Raw genomic sequence first — 6,381 nt, 5'->3', positions numbered from 1 at the left:
TCCGAAGCGAATAAGTGCCTCTATGTGTTATATTATTACGGTACATTATTACGAGCAAAGATAACTTTAGAAAAATCCGAGCCCCAGATGGGACTTGAACCCACAACCCTCCGTGATCAAGTCGGATGCTCTAACCACTGAGCCACTGGAGACTCATGGTGAGCAAGGGTCAATTTGTGGGCCTAGACTGGAACGGCATTGCGCGGCTACACAGCCAAGTATTGGTAAGCACCTGTGAAACTCACTAACAGCATCACGCTGTCACATTAAGGCATATCAAGATGCGGCGAACCAACCTCCGAAGTGAGCATGTAAAGATGAAACAATTTTTAGTGTAATAGAAAAATTTTTCTATTACACTAAAAATTGTTTCATCTATAAAAGAGAATTTTGTCTGGTACTGACTTAACTTGGTCGGCAGAAGTTATCCTCCTAAGGGGAAATTAGTGTGGGTACCCTTGATTTTTATTTGGCTCTCTTGATCCCTTGACCAGCCTACAATTCCGTCTTTTAGGCTTTAGGGTAATTTTCCACCGTTCCGTCTTTTAGGAGTTGCCGCTAGCAAATGACTGGAAAAAATGGGGTCAAATTTAAGGGAAATTGGTAAAGGCTGATAGTTTCCAAAGAAACTGTTTGGGGCTGCGTCGGTGGGGGTAACGAAATAATTTGGATATATCAAGAAAGTTGAAATGGTAAATTGGCCACCGTTACGATTATAAAAGCTGACGTTTCGAGCGTTAGCCCTTCGTCGGAGCGAATTGAGGAATTGTGGGTTGTGTGTGCTTTTAAAGGCAGAAAGTGGAGCTACGTGATTGGTGGGAACATGGCAACGAGGAAAACACGAATAAATTAGTGGAATAAAAAGCGTTCGTTGATACCTGTGGGATTTAGACTGCCGGTTTCAAAGGTGAGCTTTTGTTCAAGAATTTTGCGGCTTTCTGTGCTACCTAAGTGTAAGGAAAGACTGCAGATTGCCATATGTTGAATGATTAGGTAACTTAAAATGTCTAGCGACTGGTTTCGATGTGTCCTTTTCATTCCTCTCCACGTCGCGAAGGTCTTCTCGGAATCGGTCACCTGGTCTTCTGTCTGTTTCGCAGATGTAAATCATTTTGCAATAAGTGCAAGTTATGCAATAGATTATATTGGCGGAGGTGCACGTGAAGTGATCGGTGATCTTAATGGATCGTTTGGGTCCCGATATTTTCTCAGTGTTGTGAATGAAAGGACACGTTTTGCATCGTGCACGAGCGCATTTAAAAGTGCCTGGTTGGTCACTAGTCTGAAAAGAACTTCTGACCAAAAAATTGCCTATGTTTCTGTCGCCGGTTTGAATGAAATGAGCGGAGGCTGTGAAAAGACATATCCATAGGTAACACGGAAAGCCGCAAAACTTTTGAACATAAGCTCATCTTTCAAACCGGCAGTCTAAATCTCACAGGTATCAACGAACGCTTTTCATTCCACTAATTTATTCGTGTTTTTCTCGTTACCATGTTCCCACCAATCACGTAGCTCCATTTTCTACCTTTAAAAGCACACACAACCCACAATTCCACTCTTCGCTCCGACGAAGGGCTACCGCTCGAAATGTCAGCCTTCATAATCGTAACGGCGGCCAATTTACCATTTCAACTTTGTTGATATATTCAAATTATAAGGGAAATTGGGTTTTGTTCGAGTACGTTCCGAGTAAGGGGGGTTTAGAATTCACCGGGTTCGAGTTAGCAGGGTTCTACCGACAGGATCTATTCTCACCATGCAAATTAGACGAATTAGTGAAATAGCCTCTTTTTTGTGCAGAAAGTTATTTCTTCCGCTGATATGTAAGCCGTAAATTTCATTGTAGGATGATAGTGTTTTGGACACCTGGTCGAGAGGAAATTTTTCAAATTCTTCTTGACGGCTTCCTTCTGTTAACTTTCTTTTGTCCTCTCACGCCACGAGAAATCCCCACGCGAATGACCCCACGCAAACCTCTCTTGCTCTCACGCTAGCTAGTCTAAGTTTGGTCACGGGCGTTATCGTCGTGGCAATGAATGAGCCAAGCGCTTGACTGTCTTTGTACAAAATTTGTGCAACATGCCCTATCATCCGTTTCGTGTTTTAGGATTTGAGGTAATTTTCCGCCGTTCCAGGTTTTAGGATTTGGGGTAATTTTCTGCCGTTCCGGGTTTTAGGATTTGGGGTCGTTTTCCGCCATTCCGTCATTCCGCCGTTCCACCGTTCCTGCTTTTAGGGTCAGCCATAATAGTAGCGCTCGTTTCCCAGTCGGATTTTTCACAGCATGGGCTGCCAAGTACATTTAAAATCGTTGGAACCACTTTTTCCATCGAGGACCTACAGAGAAAATGTCCTCGTGCACAGAGGAAGTAGGAAACAGAGACAGAATATTACTAGCCATTGTAGACGATAGTAATATAAACAAAATGTAGAATCGTAGAAGTCGTAAATTGAAGACTTGAATATTAATCAGTCAATCGTAGTGTTGGCTAAACGTCGAATTTTCTCAAGAGAGTCGTCGTAGAAACCTGTAATACTTCCCTTGAAGTCGTAGTAACAGTTTATCTTCCCACCCTCGTCGCCAAATGTAAAATATAAGTAACTTAAATGGCAGAAAAGTAACCTTTTTAATCGATCTTCATACGATACTCGCTGAGTACATACATTCTTCGTGTCCTGTACTTTTCCTAAATTTGCTGAAACAAAACATTCAGATGTTAAAAATCTAGCCCCGTTAGCCTGAGGGTATAACATCCTTCTTACACTCACCAAATAATATGTAGGACAGGTATTTTCTGGCTCAAATAATTCTTAAGTTCTTTGGATAAGGGCAGGGTTTATCTAATTGAGTCTCCATGAAAACCTCCCATCTGATAAATATCTAAAACGGCGCAAATTATCGCTTTCTTTTACAACTGCACTCGCCTGCACCAGCGAAAACCGACGAAAATCTTATTACGAACAAAATACAAAAGAGGAAAACGAACTGAGTTGTCGTTCTAGTCTCGAGAAAAGTCAAAGAACTCATCCTTGTGGAAATTCTTGGTGGTGAAGCTTTAACAATATGCAAAACATTGCAGCTCTCCGTAAGTTTTAATTTTTTTTTAATTCTCCTGTTAAACAGGAAGACTTAAAATAACAGATGCAAAAAGGGAGGTTTCCCGTCTCCCCAAGTTGACTTAGAAATACAATTACAATCTTTTTAATTATTATGTTTGTACAATTTCTTCTTAAAACGTCAAGCTAATGGAACTACTTACGCAGACTGAGTTAATAATTACAGATAACATTTGATAGTGTAGTCTGAAAGGTGGTCCAATGAAAGATTGTTGTCAGTTACTCGAACAGACGTCATCGCAAACGTCAAGTGAAGGGTTGTTGTTAGTCAAGCGTATTGTACATGTACATGTACTGTACATGTACTGTACATGTAATTTGGATATATCAACAAAGTTGAAATGGTAAATTGGCCACCGTAACGATTACAAAAGCTGACATTTCGAGTGTTAGCCCTTCGTCGGAGCGTACATGTAGTCCAGTTCGAGAAAACTTCAGTGGCCGAGGGTCGCTTGCTCGTAGTTTGCTCGATGCAATCTGTTGCTGATTTTTTAGCAAGAGATTTAAAACGGTTTATAATCCCATGTCTTAGGTCGTTATGATCGTTTCGTTGGTGGTGTAGATGTCGTTCACATCGATCATAATGGACCAGTCATTAATTGTCGCGATGTGACGAGAGGGGGGGGCGGGGGAGGGTGAGTGTGGTGGGGGACTTTAAGGAGGATCACATGGTTTTCATGGGGAGCGGAAGGGGGATCATTTGTCGCCAACAGAATAAAAAAGGGTGACTATAGAAAATTGACTGCCGATTAACTGTAAATGAGGCGGGGGAGGGAGGCAGAGATCATAAGAATATTGTAGGGTTGTAGGAGGGGATTAGGTAGATTTTTTCGTGACAAAACGAAGTGAACCCGGTTATGAAATCATCCTCGCCGGATTGTTCAAAACTAGGTTAGGCAACCCAGGGTTAGAGCGAAGTTTGATTCCATGTCTGAAAGCTTTAAAAGAAAATTCAGTTTGAATCTTTTTTCTCTGCAAGTTGAGGATTGGATGTTCCAAAAAGAAATAAATTGAAAATTTTGCTAAAAAGGCTTTCGAACAGCGAAGTAAAGAGACTTGGACTAAAATTTAACACTGGGATAGCGCTAATCGTCCTTCAAACAACAAGATTGAAAACTACAAATTTGTAGTTGTCAATGCTGGGCTGGCATTGATAACTACAGATTTGATCACACAGGCAACCACCAAGCTGGAATTGTCACTTGTGTGCAATCATTAACTGTTTTTAGCTCTACTCCGAACTCCTGTCATTGTTGCTGTTTGGCTTTCGTCCGCCATCTTGGATCATCATGTGCACTTCATTGACTGGTTCGCATTCGTTTTTTGGGGAGACGTCCCCTTTACTCTTGTAATGGGACTTCTTCTTTAAACCTTCTGTTATTAGAATAGTTTTGGTGTTTGGCTTTCGTCCGCCATCTTGGATCACCATGTGCACTTCATTGACTGGTTCGCATTCGTTACAGTACTCTGATGGTTCTGCACATGTATTGGTAATTCCGCATGCACACATATGATTTTCAGGTGTTGCACCACTCCAGTAGGTCATTTCCATAGCATCACGTGAAACCCAAAAGGCATCTCTCAAAGAAAAACCGAGGCACTCGTACTTTATGAACTGATCACAGTGCTGGGCAATGTTGACGAGGCTCACCAGCTGAGAAATGGTTGCTCCTTTGTAGTGTATGTCCCGTGAATATGATCCCTTTTCTTCATATCCGTCCACCAGTGTCCGGCTCTCACTGTCGTGACTTATTACAGTCACGCCAACATCGTCCTTGTCACTCATGTCACAGGTGACATTAAATGCCGACAATCCTCCATCGCCATCGGGATCAATTAGGTATGGTCCAGTTTTGGCATTAGGATCGAGCTTGTTTAAGTGGCTGCAAGATTTTGGGAGCGCTGAAGAGACCGAGGAAAGAAAATTGGAAATGAAGGGTGTGTCAATTTTTTTTGTCAAGATTTTGTGGCCACTGCCTCCTGTAGGAGGCGAAGCTATATATGTTGCTGAGATCAGTAAGTGAGTGAGTGCGAAGTGCATAAGTGCGTAAGTCGAGTGAGTGAGTGAGTGAGTGAGTGAGTGTAACAATAGAATTCTAATCTTGGCCCAATTTTGACCGATGTTTCCACAGGGAGCCCACATAAGCGGCGTGTCTGGTCGTTTGTTCGAAATATAAAGAAATGTATGGGAGAATATTGAATAGTCGTAATATCGTGTGACCTGGTGTGAGGTCTATGGCGCATCAGCAGATGAATCGCCGGCGCGAATAGGACCCTGACTCCCCTCTCACATGAGGCATTTGAAACAGGGCATTGTTTACCATCATCCAATCAGCGTGGTGCAAACAGCGTGACGGTTGCTTCCTGGCACACCAAATCTGTGCCGCGGATGCCGATCGCTCGGAAAGCTGCAATTCTCGAAAGTTTTTTGGCGGTTAGCGCTTGGATTTTGAATGGATCTTCGATTGAATGACACGAGGAGAAGCGTCAACCTTTTAGTTTATCTGGTGTTTGATTTGGAAGCCGGGTGATTCTAGTTTCTGGGTGAAAATCGGCTTCGCGTTGGAGCGGTCGAGAATGAGCTTTCCACCCTTGTCTTCTTCTTATAACGTGAAGCAACACTCAACGCAGAATCTACCAAATCGCTCAAATTCGCCATTTACAACGACAGAAGCGACAATACACAGCAAGTGAGGTAGGTTTACATTTATTTTGAGCCTAACATAGGCATTCCTCGAGATAAGTTTACGATATTACGACTCTTCAATATTCTCCCATATATTTCTTTATATTTCGAACAAACGACCAGACACGCCGCTTGTGTGGGCCCCCTGTGATGTTTCCCAGTCCTACTTATTGTTTTTTTTTGGATTATCGACATTCACACTCGACACACAGTTGAGTTCTCTCCTTTTGTGATTTCTGGATTATAGCCACAAGTACGATATGTTTTCAGTTTTTTTCGTGACACTATGGAAGATAGTAGAAAGCGATAAACATCTTACAAGCATTTCAGGATTGTACGTGATTTAAAACAGAAGTTGTTCTTGCAGAAACATCTTGAAAGGTGTGATCTGAACTTCATTTAACAAATGGTAAACACCACAGCGTACACTATTGAGTTATGGATGCACGCGGGAGGTTGCTAAGCACGAGAGAAGCGTAAGAGTCGCTCGAGGCGATAGCCGAGAGCGACTCTAGCTTCTTGAGTGCTTAGCAAACCTCCCAAGTGCATCCATAACTCAATAGTGTACGCTGTGG

Source organism: Stylophora pistillata, chromosome 3 (genome assembly GCF_964205215.1).
Source record: "Stylophora pistillata chromosome 3, jaStyPist1.2, whole genome shotgun sequence".
Classification (NCBI taxonomy): Eukaryota; Metazoa; Cnidaria; class Anthozoa; order Scleractinia; family Pocilloporidae; genus Stylophora; species Stylophora pistillata.
This window is presented reverse-complemented; position numbering follows the sequence as displayed.